This window comes from Hemitrygon akajei, chromosome 2 (assembly GCF_048418815.1).
Source record: "Hemitrygon akajei chromosome 2, sHemAka1.3, whole genome shotgun sequence".
NCBI classification, from domain to species: Eukaryota; Metazoa; Chordata; class Chondrichthyes; order Myliobatiformes; family Dasyatidae; genus Hemitrygon; species Hemitrygon akajei.
This window is the reverse complement of record NC_133125.1, coordinates 45,022,152-45,040,452: the sequence shown is the minus strand read 5'-3', so window position 1 is coordinate 45,040,452 and position 18,301 is coordinate 45,022,152. Positions and strand designations below refer to the sequence as shown.

Below are 18,301 nucleotides of genomic sequence, written 5' to 3'. Positions count from 1 at the left end.
TCTGGCATCTTTCTTGACCAAAAGCCCAGAGGAACTCGCCGTCCTGCTTGTTTTTGCCACATGCTCCAGTGAGCCGCATCCACATCGGCGGTTACCTGCAGTTCAAATGGTACACCAGGTACCCTCGGAGACAAAGGCAGCGCTTGTTGTACAGCTAGCTTAGCATCTTCAAACGACTTCTGTTGTTCTTCGCCCCACTCAAAGCGGGCCTTTTTTCGGGTGACCACATAGAGAGGGCGCAGGAGGCCGGACAGGTGCGGAATATGCCTCCGCCAGTAATCTAGCAACCCAAGGAATCGTTGCGTATCCGTCTTGTTAGTGGGGGTGGCAATATTAATTATTTTCTGCCGCACCTTTTCTGGAATGACTTGCTCTCCCGCATGCCACTGAATGCCCAGGAACACTACTGACTGACTTGGTCCCTGGACTTTAGCGGGGTTAACCGCCCAGCCCCGTTGTGTGAGGTATGCGGTTAGGGATTCCAGGGCCTCTTGTACTGTGTCCATATCACAGCCCTGAACCATAATATCATCAATATAATGGTGTATAATAATACTAGGTATGGTGGTGAATTCTGCCAGGTCTCGGGCTATCAATCCATGGCATACGGTGGGAGAGTGGAGATAACCCTGAGGTAGTCGGGTAAATGTATACTGTCGCCCCTTCCAAGTGAAGGCAAATTGATCCTGCGATTCGGGGCTAATAGGAATACTAAAGAAGGCATTGGCCAGGTCAATCACAGCATACCAACTCCCGTTCTCCTGCGCGGCGATATTTTCAATAATAGTTACTATGTCCGGAACGGCCGCCGCCAATGGAGGAGCCGCTCTATTCAGCCGGCGGTAATCGACCGTCATTCGCCACAAGCCGTCTGGCTTCTGTACTGGCCATATTGGGCTATTAAACGGGGAAGTGGCTGGTCGCACAATGCCTTCCTGGACCAAAGCCTGTACCGTCTCGGTTATGGCATCATGCCCCCCAGGAATGCGGTATTGGGGAACGCTGACCGGAGAGAGAGGAGCAGGGATGTGGACCGGTTCCCACCTTGCCGTACCCACAATTACTCTAGTAGCCCTTATCCCAAAAGTGAACGTGCCCCTTGTGGTTTGTAACTGTAACCCTCTTAAGATGTTCATATCCAGTATACATTCTTCCGTGGGAGCCACCAGTACCCGCCGCACCACCGGGGTATGATTGCCAATAGTGAGGCGGACCGAAATCTCTCGGGCCCGCGTCAGAGCTCCTCCCATACCCTCAATGTGGTACGGAGGTCCTTTCCACTTGTCTGGATTGCCCAGTATTACCGTATGTTCAGCCCCAGTATCAACCAAGGCTAGATGGCGCTGGTCATTCCCCTTTCCCCAGTGGACTATTACAGGTATATAAGGCCTGGAGTCACTCTTTATCCACTCTGTGGTGATGTGATACACCAGGGCGACCCCGCCAACCTCCTATTCTTTACATGGCACTGGTGCCTTCCATTTAGCCGCCTCCTCCTGCAATGTTTTAAGCACCAGCTGTTGCACATCGTCCAAGCTGGGATAAAGGGAAGGGGACGACTTGCTCACATCATTACGCTTCAGACCCGGTCCTCCCTCCACCTTTCCCTTCACTTTGGTCTTATACAATGCATGCAGGACAGAGGTGGGCTTACCATCTATTTCTTCCTTACGGACACCTGCCTGCAACAGTGAGAGGAACAGTTCTCGCCTACTCGGTCCTGGCGGTCCCTCTTTCTTCTGCCGATCCGTAGACACGGGCCGAGCCCGGCTACGGGGGGTGGCTATTTCAGACAATGTCTGCATGGCCCCTATAACACGGGCGATAGGGCTCCCGATCAAGGGACCCGTTATTGATAATACGACTCCCCGTAATGCGGAAGCCGCTGAGCGGACCAGGCGGGTCTGCATACCGGCGGTAAAGAGTTCATCCTCTGGCCCTCCCCCATGGGCCCACTGGCCTAGCCGATGGGCATATAGGGCAGCCGCCAGGGCTTGCTGCCGCAGCACCTGTGCTCCTTCCTCCCCCGTCTCCCAATCCGCAACTTTATGGTCCCAATCCATAGCGGAAGGGAAGACTCTATGGGCGGCAGCAGTAACAGTATAGAACAAATAATCAGTGTCGACGCTCCGACCCCGCAACTCTTGGTTAAGGCGAGGGTCTGTAGCTAACGTCCCCATACCTACCAACTCCTCCGGAGTTAGATAGATATGCCCCCCTCCTTCTTCCCATATCCGTAATAACCAAGCCGCCAAAGGTTCCGATGGTTTCTGCCGGAACCTCTGGCCCATCCCGGACAATTCCTTCATGGTGTAATCCTTATATTGTACCTGCCTCCGACCCGCGTTTAGGGCCTCTCCCGGTCTTACCCGCGCATCGCCCTCGGCCTGAGCATAGTCAGAATCAAAATCGTTTCCCTCCGCCTCATCCTGGGGGGTAGGATAAGTATACGTGGTAACCATTGCCGGCCGGGCTTGGGCTTGGGCGGTATCCTCTCCCGGGCCAGGGCCCGGGAGAGATGGATAAGATGGTTGATCCGGATATCGGTTGTCATCATCATACCAGATATCACCATCCCAGGTATCAATGTCATCCCCTTGTGCTAACATTGCCCTTACTCGGGCGGGATCCGGGGACATAGATCCCTTTTGCTTATACAACTGGTGTTTCAATTGAAGGGCCCTACATGCCAATTTGACCCCCGTTTCCTCCAGCTCAGAAGCTCGATTCTGACTGGTGCGCACTACTTCGCCCATCATAGCACACCTCTGTTGCATGGCTTCAACTTCCTCCCTTAATTCACCCAATTCCTTCTTCTTTGCAGATAGCACTCCTGATTGATGCCTCAGGGCTGTGGCCAGCAGCCAAAAAGCATCCGTCAGGGACCCCTTTTGCTTCGGAAAATTCAGCTCTCGCAATAACCGTGCCACACTTTCCCCGATAGGGGTTTCCCGTGGTAGCAGGCGATCCTCCCAGCTGAGAGGAGAGCCCAACTGAGACAATGTATTTGCCAGCATCCCGAACCCGGCCGAATTATCCGTCCAGCCGGGAATAAGGAACTGTTCGGGAGTGGCCTCCTTCTTGAGGCGGAACAAATTCATCCTGATACCCTGCTCGCAGCGCCAATTGTTATGGACGGAAAATTATCCGACAAAGCAGGAACGTGGTATCAGAGAAAATGTATCTGCGACAAGAATGAGACTATACCCCGGATCACAGTATTACACTTGTTTATTGGTAAGGTAAAATATTAGCATAAATGACACTTCATTGCGGAAAGCGGCTTAGCTTGACTACCCACGGCTGTGCAACTGCCCTTTTCCCGATACAAGCAATACTTATCAACGTGTGGTTAATCCCACTCCCACACGACTCATACGGGGCCAGGAACAGACGTGATGAAGCACCCACGCCAGCGAACTCGGTCTTCACCTGGGATGTTTCGTCCCCACCTGGGGTTCCTTCTGGTCTTGCTAGTTGTTGTCTTTCTCCACGGACTGCATATCGTCCTCTCCCTGTCTTCTGCACCTCACAGCCCCTGGCCCCTTATATATATCCTCTTAGAACAATGAGAACAATATATATCTTCTTAGAACAATGACATCCTGTACAATGCCTCTACATGCCTAAATGGTACAGTTACCACAGGACAATATAGGACGCGTTGCGGTTGACGAGCTGGGACCGATTGCATTGTCACATTTCCTGGCCCGACGCCATCCGTTCTGCTACATTAACAACCCACTACCCCACCAAATACCACACGCTCAGTGGATACTTATAGCAACCCATTAACCTCTCAAGTCCCACATTCTTTTCCTACAATACAGGCTGTTACACATCTATTGTCAGAGAAGTACTTGGATAAATAGGTAAACCATCTTCATACAAGCAAGGACAAACTACACAGCAAAGTGAGTGTACTTACTTATTCAGTAAGTTATGGGTCAAAGTATTTGGTGAATACATTTCTAACTCTTCTAGCTTCAGCCTCGTTGCCGTCTGTTCTGAAATTGTTAAATTGTGTGGGGGGGGGGTTGAAATTCTCTGTCATACTGCAAAGCTGCAGTAACATTCTGCTCAGGGACAGTCTCCTGAAGCCATCCACCACTGTTGCTGTGGTGTTGGAGGTTGCGTTCAAGAAAACAATGAACCGCCGCGCTGCCGTTACCATCTGTTCCGGCATGCCACGACAGCGTTTTTAAAAAGCTTTGGTTACCCCGTACACACCAAACTGCTCAATCAGCGTTTTCAGATTTACACACTCTGGAGAGCATTTTAGAAAAGCTCTGTTTTCGAGGGAGGAAAATGCCGTTACAATGTGGACAGAGGGTGAAAACGAAGAGAAAAAGCTTTGGTTACAGATTTATCTGATCTAGTGTGGATGTAGCCTTAGACCAAGGATGAATCCAGCTATTATCAACAAACATTCTACAGACATTAACAACCTCACTCTTTCCTCTGTAGATACTTCACAAACATTACCTACTGACAGACCACATATGCTACAAGACCAGAAAGAGCTAATGTCATTTTGATCCTCCAGACATTCATCCAATGTTTTACAAAACTAATATAATACATTGCAATCATTGAATGCCTGGCAGGTTAAAGACACATAGAACTCTTCCTTCTGCTTAAAATGAAGAATACATATTAAGATCCCTTGATGTTTAAAACTATTATCACAATTATTGAAACTGAAAAATTATACAGATACAAGGATTAACCTCAACATCTCTTTATCCTTAAGTGGGTGGAGGGGGGGCATTAACAACATCTTGCTGACAGTTCGAACAGAATGAGCAAGATTTGCAAGCACTACATTGTGATCAAGGATACAAGAGTCAAATTACTATCAAGTTGGCACTTTACTTGTTTCACAGAATAAAGTTATACAAAGCCAGTCCTAGGTTTACAACATTTCCTCCCACTCATAGGCCCCCAATTAGCACATATCACGTAACGTACATCTTTTCCTGAAACAATAATTTCATTTTCACAAATCAGAAAGTTATCAGTGGCTTGTTGTGATCTCATCCAGTGTGTATTTCCTTGTCTGTCGGCAATAATCTCACCCTCCACTAACACCTTACCCTCCTTGTAGAACTGAATCAGCGCTCAGTTTGTACCACCAGGAACAAAAGGTACAAGTTGTCCTGTCATTAACAAAAAGGAGGCATCTCCTTTCAAGAGGTGGTTATTCAAATTATACAAAGCATGGGGAAGGACAGGTAACCATCCAGAAAAGGTACAAGCAGAAGTAAATGAACATGATGATTTAATAGGCAATTCATTTATTCAATCAAACCACTGTCCTCAGGATAATAGGGCACAGGCAAGACCCACCATTCACCACTACAGACAGCCCACTCTTGTATCCTAGAACCTGAAAAGTGCAAACCATTATCGGATTGAATAATGGCAGGGGTAGGCAAATGTGACAGACAAGCTTTTACAATTCAACAACAGGCAATTTAGAAAGCTATAAGAAATGATGAAATACAAGGACAAACTACCCAATAACAAAAGCAGGATACTAGAAGTTTTTTCAGTTATATAAAGAGTAAAAGGGAGGTGAGAGTTGATATTGAACCACTGGAAAATGATGCTGGTGAGGTAGTAATGGGGGACAAAGAAATGACAGGTGAACTTAATGGGTACTTTGCATCAGTCTTCACTGTGGAAGACACTAGCAGTGTGCCAGAGGTCCGTGAGTGTCAGGGAGCAGGAGTGAGTGCCATTGCTATTACAAAGGAAAAAATGCTAGACAAACTCAAAAGGTCTTAAGGTGGATAAGTCGCCCGGGCCAGATGGACTACCTCCCCGAGTCCTGAAAGAGGTTGCAGAAAAGATAACAGATGCATTGGTCATGATCTTTCAAGAATCACTTGATTCTGGCAAGGTCCCCAAAGGACTGGAAGATTGCAAATGTCACTCCACTCTAAGAAGGGAGGAAGGCAAAAGAAAGGAAATTATAGGTCAGTTAGTGGTTGGGAAAGTGTTGGAGTCTATTATTAAGGATGAGGTTTCAGGTTACTTGGAGACTAACGACAAAATAAGTCAAAGTCTGCATGGTTTCTGTGAAGGGAAATCTTGCCTGACAAATCTGTTAGTTCTTCGAGAAAGTAACAAACAGGGCAGACAAAGGAGAGGCAGTGGATGTCATTTACTTGGATTTTCAGAAGGCATTTGATAAGGTGTCACACACAAAGGCTGCTTAACAAGATAAAAATCCCATGGCATTAAAGGAAAGATTCTGGTATAGATAGAGGAATGGCTGACAGCCAGAGGGCAGCAAGTGGGAATAAAGGGGGCCTTTTCTGGTTGGCTGCCAGTGACTAGTGGTGTTCCTCAGGGGTCAGTATTGAGACCACTACTTTTCACATAGTTTGTCAGAGATTTGGATAATAGAATAGATGGCTTTATAGCAAAGACAGGTGGAGAGATAGGTAGTGTTGAGGAAGCAATGCTATTACAGCAGGACTTAGACAAATAGGAAGAATGGCCAAAAAAGTGACAGGTGGAACATAGTGTTGGGAAATGTACGATAATGCATTTTGGTAAACAGAACATTAATGTGGACTATTATCTAAATAGGGAGAAGATTCAAACAGAGGTGCAGAGGGACTTGGGTTGAATGTGGTAAGAAAGACAAATACAATGTTGGCATTTATTTCAAGAGGAATAGAATATATTGGAGATAATGCTGAGGCTTTATAAGACAATAGTTAGGCCATACTTGGAATATTGATAAGAGCTTTGGGCTCCATATCTCAGAAAGGATGTATTGTCATCGGAGAGAGTCCAGAGGAGGTTCACGAGGATGATTCCGGGAATGAAGGGTTAACCTATGAGAGGCGTTTGGCAGTTTTGGGCCTGTACTCACTGGAATTTAGAAGAATGCATGAGAATCTCATTGATACCTATCGAATGTTGAAAAGACTAGAATAGGTGGATGTGGAGCGGATGTTTCCTATGGTGGGGGTATCCAAAACTAGAAGGCACAGCCTCAAAATTGAGGGGCAACCTTTTAGAACAGAAGGAAGGAGGAATTTTAAACCAGAGAGTAGTGAATCTATGGAATACTCTCCTACAGACTGCAGTGGAGGCCAAGCCAGTGGGAATATTTAAGACAGAAATTGATAGCTTCCTGATCAGTCAGAGCATCAGAAGTTCATGGCGAAAAGGCAGGTATATGGGGTTGAGTGGGATCCGAGATCAGCCATGATGGAATGGCAGAGCAGACCCGATGGGCTAAATAGTCTAATTCTGCTCCTATGTCTTACGATCTTATGATACCTGATTATCCTTAACAGTAGGGATTACCATCAAAAGACTAGAATAACTGTCCACTACAGTGAGGAAGTTCTGGAGATCACGTCTGTAAAGGAAAGGGGCCAATATAATCCATTGCCAAATCTAAGCGGGGCATGCCCACAGCAAATGTCAGATAAGGATCATTTTAAAAGCTATCTGTCCTTAATTTCAAAGTACCGCCCATGATTCCCTACAACTGTACAAGTTATACCAATGGGAAGGAATAATCCTCGCTGCCTAGACAACTCCACAGTACCCTGTACCCCCAAATGACCAGAAGACTCATGGGCACACCAAACAAATGGCAATAATGGTATTTGAGGCTGGGGCTAGATGTTACCATGTAAACACAAGTGTGTTTGTCAACATTGTTAAATCTTAGCATCGGCAAATCATCTTTAAAATGGGTATCAACATGGTAAACTGTAATGGTATCATGTGATGATTGGTTCCAAACATCCTTCCATAACTCTGTTCCTCATAAGGGACATCCAATAACAGTGTAAGACTGCTGGTTCCACAAGGGCAACCCAATAACCAATATGAACGTGGGCCTCTTTGGTTTTAAGCCTAATGACAGTATGCACTGCAACGAGTTCTGCATATTGACTCGACCCATCAGAGCCCCCCTCCTTTTTCAGAACTCAATGGGTGAGAAGGTTAAGGGCAGCAGCCTACCAACAACGCCAATCATTCTTCCATATCACAGAGCCGTCAGTGAACCAGGCGAGCTGTGGCTGAGCAGGAGTCAGAAGATCAGAGGCAATGCCCCATGCAACAGGCGAGACTTTGACCAAGTAGCTTCTGAAGTGGGTGATGTTGCCTGAGGGAAGTCAGTTTATGTATTTTATTAATTCCATGCAGTCCCTTTGATGCTGGTTCAGAAATCTACCACTTCCACCTGACAACTGAACTCTGTTGTGCATGCCCTTCCTTACGGGTGAGTATCACCCATCCTGCAATGGAAAGGTCAGGGTGGAAATGTCATCTGTCTCGATCAAAGCCCAGTAGCAGGCAAGAATTGTTTCTCAAATGCATTATATCTGGTGGCAGCATCGGGAAGCTTTCAGGACCAGAAACCCCAGTGGCATATTCTTTCCTCCATACTTCTACCACAGGCTGCAGACTGTTACATCATCTTTAACAGAAACTTACAGTTCAAAGGAGAGGCCCTCTCAAAATGAAGTCGAGCATAAGGCTGTGATGACAGCTTCCTTTGCAGCCTCAGGGCCCCACACAAAACCAAATTGTTGCCCAGGGCCTCACACAAAACCAAATTTCGTTCTAACCACAGTGTACAAGGCTCGGAGGAGTATAGTCAAACGAGGCATGTGGTGCTGCCAGTAACCCAAAAGGCCAACAACGCATTGGGCTTCTTGTTTAGTTGGAGGACGTGCTAAGTCTAGGATCTTATTTCTGACCTTATCAGGAATTATCCTATAACCCTTGGTCCATATGAACAATCATAGCTGAGCCTTGTACTTTATCAAGATTAATTTCCCATCCCCACGATCAAGTGATCAAAGTATTAAGGGCTTCGGAAACTCTCTTTTCAGAGGATCCCCTAGAGCACATCATCTATATACTGAGCTGCTTTAAATGCTGGAGACGAGACACGTTCACAAAAATCACACTCCACCACACTATGACAAATAGTAGGATTATGAACGTGTGGAAGTCATGTAAAAGCAAACTGATCTTGAGTCTGCTCAGCAACAGGGACAGAGAAGAAAGCATTAGACAAACCAATAACAACATGACACTAAGTCCCGCTAGAAAGGTCCTCAGTCAGGGTACCAACATCTGGAGCAGCTATGGCCTGCAGGTGCACAATGGTCATACACCATGAACCATCAGGTTTCTGAACTGGCCAGAGGGCTGGTATAAATGGATGAGGCAGGATGATGAACCCCCAGGTTCAGGAGGGACCCCACTGTCTCCTTGATTTCCTTATGCCCTCCCGGGACACAATATTGCTTGGTAACTACTATTTGCCATGGCAAAATTATAAAGACAGGTTCCCATTTTACTCTTCCCCAACCAGAAAAGATACCTTCCAAATACCAAAAGTAAATTTGCCAAATGCTGTCATGAAAGAGTTTCCCCATTAACAAATCAATTCCCAAAATGTTCACAAGTTCCTGAGAGATTGAGCTTGGGGACAGACGGAGGAGGTCCCTTGCCAGTAGCAAGATGGACCTTTGTTTGTACAGCATCTGTAACTGGTTACCCATATCCCTGAATACACACTCGCTCCCCTGCATACAGATCTGGATTCCCAAGTAATAAGGTAATCTCAGCCCCAGTGTCCACCAGGGCGATTCCCCACTGCTTGGTGCCATGCGACTATCAAAGGGTAACAGGCATGTATGGCCTCAGGTCCCCCTCTGAAATATGCATTGCCTTTAGAGCAACTGTGGCAGTCTGGAGCCCTGGTCATACCCGTAAACGGCAGGTTGAGTAACCCGCCATCCAGGGTCCAATTCAGCCAAGCTCCGATATAACCAGAGAATGTCCTGTGATTTGGGATTAACATTACATTCTGGAAGTTCGACCAGACCCTTTGTCTGGACTATCAAATGCAACCCAGCTGGGTCACAATGCTCACCGTAGAGGACAAAAGTAACACCAGTAGGTACACTGCCGGGGCACAATCACTGGCCGCTTAGGGGCACTCCTAGTTCCATTCATCATGCACTCAGAATGCCCCTGGTGCCCACGGAATGTAAAAGCAGCCTTACCTTGCACCCGTCCCTGATCTACATCCGACCCTTCAAGTCAGGGCCAATAGGCTGCTCGACTCTGCAACAGTCCAACCCTCACCTGGTCCTAACAGAGCCAGCAAGATGCCTCTCCACCCTGAGTCATTCCATCGCTCAGGTGAGCCTATCAAGGGAAAAGGGGACAATCTCAGGGCCATTAAAGGCATTATTATTACAAATGGCAGATTGTGTTAAATAGCCACCGAGGGATTTTCAAGGGAAGAGGGGACTCATGCCAATACAAAGAAGCAGGGTAGCCAGCACGAACAGCTTGTACAACCACTGCCCACAAGGAGCAACCAGCTCTGTTAGCCTGACCAGTGCACATTTCAGCCAGGACTAATGAGTCCATTGTGAATGACTCTAATTGAATCAATTCATGCACATGAAAAAGTTGAGAGGTTCCTAAATCCCATAGGTGGGTGAGCCAGCTGAGTAAGGATTCCCCTTGTTTTGGGCTAAATCCTGTAACCCGATGATAGCATAGTTAATTATCGATTGTGTTCTCATTGGTAGTAGGGACAGGCACTGCAGCTTGATTTTATTCATTAGGATTCCAGGGTTCTTCTTTACCTTTTACATGTCTAAGGGGGGTGCACCTTAATTACATTATTTCCATCCTCATCTGAATCATCATCATACCAGATATCCCAGTCTCCCGTGTCTGGGTCTCAATCCTCCTGCAGGACCGTAGATTGGACCTTTAAAGGATCCACAATCACACAGATGCACTGCATGCGATGCTTTTGCACCACAGTAGCCAATGTACATGCCACGGCAACTTGTTTAACTTCAGAGTGCTCAGCACATTCTCAAACTGCACATGCCATTTCACTTAAAATAGTGTTCTGAGAACTTAAACTCGCACTCTAGACGTCTGATTTCCTCAGAGTTCAGCTTCTTCAGTACTCAATTGCCACAATGCAGTCATAAAAATCCATCCCACTAAGAGGGATTCCCTGCCTCAGGAGGGAAAAGCTACATGTTTGAGGCTTTGTGATACTACACATGGAAGCTTTAACGTCAGACATTTCAGCAAATACCTTCTCCCAACGTCTGGGAGGACCCCATTTACTCAGAACATTAGCCAGTGATTCAAAACCCTCAAAAGTTATCCATCCACCCAGGGACTGACAAGTCTCCACAGTATTGCTTGACTTGCTTGTCCTCAGCCACATTTTCCTGGACCCTGCTGGCAATGCCAAAGTGTAATGGGTTGCATTAATCACACCCAACAATTCGAGTGTCCAGAAGACGTGGTAATAAGCGTACAAACACAACAAAGTAATTTAAGCCTAATTTATCATAAAAAAACAGAAAGCACAAATAAACCATACAAAATACTACATAGCAAGTAACAACGATTTCCACAAAGATACCTGCAAGACACAAAGACTTCAGGGTTCACGATTTTTAAATCACCACTTGCCATTATTGGGAGAAGTCCAATTTCCAACTCACCCCTAAAACCACCCCTGGGTTCTAGGCACTGATCTTGATCTCTGGCCCCAGTTGAAATCCAATGAAACCAGGAAGGCACCCCCATAAATACGAGTTTCACAAGTGCAAGATAGACAAACTCTAACTTCTTGTTTCAACACAGCCTGTGTTTTTCATCATGTGCCCATTAAAACAGTCCTCATAAATCAATTAGACCTAGTAATGGTCACTCCTTGCACTTACAAAAGGGCATTAATGTTTACATAAAAGCAATAAGCCCGAATCCGAAGAGATTCCATTAAGCCACATGATAGGCATTTTAATGGTGCCTGAGACCAAAAAAAGAATCCAGCTACTATCAACAAACTTTCTACAGACATTAACGGGTCTACAGTACTTACTCTGTACAGAAACCTCACAAACATTACCCACTAACAGACCCACATACTCCAAGATCAGAAAAAGGCTGTCTTCATATGTTAACCATTTAAATCACAGAATCATTCTCATGAACCTCCTCTAGACTCTCTCCAATGCCATCCCATATTGGATAAGGGGCCCAAAACTGCTCACAATACTCCAAGTGCAGTCTGACCAATGCCTTATAAAGCGTCAGCATCACACCTTTGATCTTATATTCTAGTCTTTTATAAATGAACGCTAACATTGCCTTAGCACTGACTCACCCTGCAAGTTAACCTTTACAGAAATCTGCACAACACTTCCAAGTCCCTTGGCACCACTGAATTTTGAATGTTTTCCCTGTTTAGAAAATAGCCTATATCTTTATTCCTTCTACTAAAGTGCCTGACCATACAGCTCCCTACATTATATCCTATCTGCCACTACTTTGCCCATTTTCCCAATCTACCCAAGTACCTTTGGGCATGGTGGAGGTATGCAAACATTGCTCTTGGCACATTAACATTATATTTTTGAAAATATCTGTGATTCAGAGGAGAAGGGTTTCCAAAGGCAGCAGGAGTTGAATTTCTTCGCTGCTTTGGAGATTCTCATCGCATATTGGCTCCTGATCAAATGTCACAGGCAAGTGAAAACCCTTCAAATAGTTTATTATGGCCACAGAAGTAGTGCTTTGAGACATCCAAACATGGGTCAGTGGTAATGTGCATGCATGGAATATCAAGAATAGATCTCCTCTGCAATCTATTCTAGCTCCTTTTGTTTTTGGAAAATGCACGGCATTTCAGAAGCAGAATCAGGATCCGGTTTATTATCACCAGCATGTGACATGAAATTTGTTAACTTAGCAGCAGCAGTTCAATGCAATACATAATCTAGCAGAGAGAGGAAAAAAAACTAATAGATAAAATAAAACATAATGAACAAGTAAATCAATTGCATATATTGAATAGACTGTTCAAAAATGTGCAAAAACAGATACAGTATATTAAAAAAGTGAGGTCATGTCCAAAGCTTCAAAGTCCATTGGCAGAGGGAAAGAAGCTGTTCCTGAATCACTGAGTGTGTGCCTTCAGGCTTCTGTATCTCCTCCCTGATGGTAACAGTGAGAAAAGGACATGTCCTGGGTGCTGGAGATCCTTAATAATGGACGCTGCCTTTCTGAGACACTGCTCCCCAAAGATGTCCTGGGTACTTTGTAGGCTGGTGCCCAAGATGGAGCTAACTAAATTCACAACCTTCTGCAGCTTCTTTTGGTCCTGTGCAGTAGCCCCTCCATACCAGACAGTGATGCAGCCTGTCAGAATGCTCTCCACGGTACAACTATAGAAGTTTTCAAGTGTATTTGTTGACATGCCAAAATCGCTTCAAACTTCTAATAAAGTAGTCGGCCCTCATTATCCGCGAATTCCACATGCGCTATTTCAACCAACCACTAATCACGAAAACCCGGAAGTGTTCTTCCAGCACTTGTTGTTCGAGCATGTACATACTTTTTTTTCTTGTCATTATTCCCTAAACAATGCAGTATGACAACCACTTTACATAGTATTTACATTGTATTAGGTATTACAAGTAATCTAGGGATGAATTAAAGTATATGGGAGGATGCGCGCGGGTTATTGTGGATCGGGATCAAAAAAAAATCAGAAGTTCTCTTACTAAGTCGGAACAGGTACATCCGGTATTATTTAGCGTCAGTTAGTCAAACGTTTGTCTTAGTATATACCGTAGATTCCGGACTACAGAGCGCACCTGATTAAAAGTCGCTGGCTCTAATTTTAGAAATAAAATCAATTTTTTACTTGTACAGGCCGCACCGGATTTTAGGCCGCAGGTGTCCCACGTTGTAATATGAGATATTTACACAGAAAGATATTACACGTGAGGATTTTTTAACTTTTAATTAAATCCATATGGTAACAAACAAATATATATTGCAAATGCTTTTTTTCGAACCGTGCCTGTAATACGGCTACTTTTAAATATACATACGTATCGGTAACACAAATTACGTTGCATATACTTTTTTACTGAACAGCACGAACAACATTCCAATATCTCCTAGCGACTGGTAAAAATATATATACTGCAGCCTACCAGGAAAAGTTATTGATCGCCTTTAACTTAAAAGCAGCGTTTTCGCTCGGGTCTGATGTGCTCGGGTCTAATGAGCTCGCGTAACGCGATCGGGTCTAATGTGCTCGGGTCTGATGAGCTCGCGTAACGCGATCGGGTCTAATGTGCTCGGGTCTGATGAGCTCGCGTAACGCGATCGGGTCTAATGTGCTCGGGTCTGATGAGCTCGCGTAACGCGATCGGGTCTAATGTGCTCGGGTCTGATGAGCTCGCGTAACGCGATTGGGTCTAATGTGCTCGGGTCTGATGAGCTCGCGTAACGCGATCGGGTCTGATGAGCTCGCGTAACGCGATCGGGTCTGATCGGGTCTGATGTGCTCGGGTCTGATGAGCTCGCGTAACGCGATCGGGTCTAATCGGGTCTGATGTGCTCGGGTCTGATGAGCTCGCGTAACGCGATCGGGTCTGATGAGCTCGCGTAACGCGATCGGGTCTAATGTGCTCGGGTCTGATGTGCTCGGGTCTGATGAGCTCGCGTAACGCGATCGGGTCTGATGAGCTCGCGTAACGCGATCGGGTCTAATGTGCTCGGGTCTGATGAGCTCGCGTAATGCCCCCACCTTCCCGTTTATCGCAAATCGGTATCCCACAAGACGCGGCGAAACCGGGTGTGACGTCATAGCATCCCGGGATGTAGTACAGAAAACAAATATAGTTAAAACACTTCTAACTTTAACTAACAAATGAATTACTAAGCGAAAATATTATAAACTAAGTAACTGCCATAAAGGCAGCACAATGCTTTTCTTCGAGTGTTTTCCATGTTGATGAGGGTGAGTACAAATGACTGATTTACAATAATTTAATTGTGAAAGTGCGCTTGATTTATCGTACAATTTCATTGGACCTCTGTGAACTACTCATCAATTTTATTGGTCTACTGTTACGAGGCAAAATGTTTACGAGGCGGCATGAAAAAAAACCATGTATTAGCCGCTCTGGATTAAAGGCCGCAGAGTTCAAAGCTGTTCAAAATGTGGGGAAAAAGTAGCGGCTTATAATCCGGAATCTACGGTAGTATATTGTATATATTTTACCCTTCTATGCATATAAAACACTTAAAAACGTATGTTTCAGCGGCAGGCTCAGGAATGGAATTTCCCGAGTTCAATCGAGTGACAGACCGCTGCCGAATGCGCTCTCCACCGTGCCAGGTTGATGTGGAGGATCAAAAACCCAAAACCCCAAAGCCCAATAATTAAACCAATACGTTGTTTAGTAATAATTGTAGCTTTCATTGGGGTAGAGCCTTTCTCACTTTATCCTTTAAAATTGTTCTGATCGTCGACCGACGTATCCTTACGCTTTTCCAATGACTGATGACATTTCACCTCTTTCTGATCACTTTATTATTTCCACTTTATTTTCAATCATGTTTGTGATTATTTTCGCGAACAGGAACACTGCGGATTCAGAGTTCTACCACCGGGTCCTAATGTCCACTGCACTGAGACAGGTTAAATAAGGTCTAGGGTTCTGCTGGGTCCTAAGGTCCACCACATAGCAACAGGATGAATAAGGGACTTGAGCATCTACGAATTTTGATATCCGTGAGGGGTCCCGGAACCAATCCCCCGCGGATAAGGAGGGCCGACTGTATAGCCATTGTCTTGCCTTCTTTATGACTACATCAGTATGTTGGGACCAGGTTAGATCCTCAGATCTTGACACCCAGGAACTTGAAGCTGCTCACTCTCTCCACTTCTAATCCCTCTATGAGGATTGGTATGTGTTCCTTCGTCTTACCCTTCCTGAAGTCCACAATCAGCTCTTTTGTCTTACTGACGTTGAGTAGCCGGTTTGTTGCTGCTGTACCATTCCACTAGTTGGTATATCTCACTCCTATACGCCCTCTCGTCGCCACCTGAGATTCTACCAACAAAGGTTGTATCGTCAGCAACACAGTCATGTGTATACAGGGATGCAAAGTGATTGGTCTTTAACAATCTTTATTCACATACAGAAATAACATCTGCTCAGTGTCAAGATCTCAAAAAGGAAGAAAATATAGAGACATGGCTAACAGAAACTGGAGTTTCAAGTTCAAGTTTAATTATCATTCAACTATACATAAATTCTCATAAATACAGCCAGTGTTACTTCAACGCCAAAGTGCAAAAGCCAGTACCAACAGTCATATACAGCATAAGACACACATAGTACATTTAAGATCGCAAGCACATACAAGATAGCAGTAAAGTACAGGGGAGCAAAGAATATTGTCCAAGTCCCTGGATCCATGAACGTTGCAACAGTCTGCAGTCGAACACAATACAGCTCGTCTTTGTCGTGGTTTCTCGTGCCCCACAAATGACCAGGAGATGCAGAAGATTCCTCAAGAAGGGTTAAACTTTAATTTGCAAATCAAAGCTGAGACAGTCATTGAGCTAGTCGCTGATTGCCCACCGATCCCTGTACATAGCATTTTTTATAGCAATCTCCTGGTTTAGTTGCATTAGCATATCCAATCGGTCTACAGTTGCGTATCACAAGTACATCCGCCACTATTGTTTCTACCCATTGACTTAAACATGTTCTAATCTACATCTCTTAGCTACCTCTCATTAACACACCATTGTCTTCTACATTCTTAAGATTTCATTCTCCTACAGAATTGGATACATGCATAGCAAATAGCAAGTTTCAAAACTAACTACGTAAGTTTTGGTTACACAGCGTTGCAACAGTCTGCAGTCGAACACAATACAGCTCGTCTTCTGCCAAGCAAACAATGGGGGGGGAGAGAGGGGGGCAGCACCAACTCCAGCATGGCACCTCACTACACCACCTCTGGCACGCCACGGAGCTCCCAGCTCCAACACCTCCACCTGGGCAGCTGCAAACAGACGATACCTTGGTTTGAGGCTAGTCCTCAATACAACTGAGGCCATACAGTTTCTCCGCTATCCACCCCCACCGTATGCCAATAAACCAATGAATTGGACTTACAGCATTCCACATCACCCATGCCCAACAGGGTCTTACCATCACAAGAAAAATGCTCAAGACCATCACTCACTGTTAGATTGCACACTTCCTTCACGCACCACCGCCTCTCTGTCTCATGCAGCATCACGGTCCACACCAAGTCCGGCTCCTTCAGTTTCTCCACTAACGAGCAACTCACTGATGGAGTAGACATGCAGCATGTTAATGTCCAGCAGGGTGTTGCGATCGTGAAAGATACATTTACAAAGGACAATGACACCTCTGGTTGATCCCGTAGATGCCACCGTGTCCGAGTGCGCTGCCATCTTATCAGAAGATGGATTAAAAAGGGATAGTATTTCTATATATCGTACCATATATAAAGGCAGAAAGTTGACTTGCTAAGCTTGTATAAATGTTGTGCAAACATTAGGAAACATCCTCCCCTTCAGACCTGATGTAAACATGATCTTTGATCATGAAAAAGGCATGATCATTTCTACAAGACCTGCTTTTGACTGACCCCCACACCTAAAAGACCAAGATAGTCTTCTACCGTGCAGGGTGAAGCAGAACCTGCAACCAAAATACACCTAGCAATAACAAGCTAAAGCACCTGGGTGCTAAAAGCCGTTTTTGTGGCTTTCCACACAACAAAATTGGTCAAACCTTGTATTGCATACAGCAAAAAAAGGTTTCTATTATAAAATTTTAAAACATCCCGAGTGAAGGAGAGAATTAACCAATTTGCTTAATTCTCTGAACCCTTGTTGACAGACATACCACAAACCAAGATGCAATTAGCAACCATCGTTCTACAAGATCAGATTTATCTCCCGACAGCCTTTGAAAGCCTTAAGCATCAAAATCATCATCATTACAGTAAACTCACCCACCAACATTTTAGAATGGCAATTAATTCAGATTTTGTCCCTTTCAAAACATCTTCAGTGTTATAATAGCTTAACATCAAATTTAATTACATTTCCTTTGACAATGGACTAGTTCACAAAATCATGGACTTAAAATTATTTAACACAATAAACATTGTTCTGAGAAAAAGGACATGCAAAGTTATGCTTCATATTTATATAAAACAGAGCGGACCAGGATCTGAAATGTCTCCTATTGCATTAGGCTATTGCATTCTCTCTTGTACAGGTAGAATATCAGAGAAGAAAATCTTGTGCAACCAGAAGTGTTTTACTCCTGCCCTTTGTAAGTTTAGGTAGGTGTAGTAGTGGGAGTATTATTCCTTTGATAAGCATTGACATTCATTTTACCAGGGC

The 18,301-nt window shown here is 45.0% G+C and overlaps 1 protein-coding gene across 4 annotated transcripts in view; it reads right to left on the bottom strand.

Moving 5' to 3' along the window:
- LOC140741439 (spindlin-Z-like) overlaps window positions 1–18,301 on the bottom strand; it is a 110,024-nt gene that overhangs the window by 53,771 nt on the left and 37,952 nt on the right. The window contains exon 2 of one of the 4 annotated variants that reach the window (XM_073071638.1): window positions 17,104–17,210. The exons of 2 other annotated variants lie outside the window; for them this stretch is intronic. The gene's annotated coding sequence lies outside the window, so the exon portion shown is untranslated. Of the gene's footprint in view, window positions 1–10,061; window positions 10,207–17,103; window positions 17,211–18,301 lie in introns of all 4 variants that reach the window. One more of the 4 variants, XM_073071650.1, reaches the window with a different exon arrangement.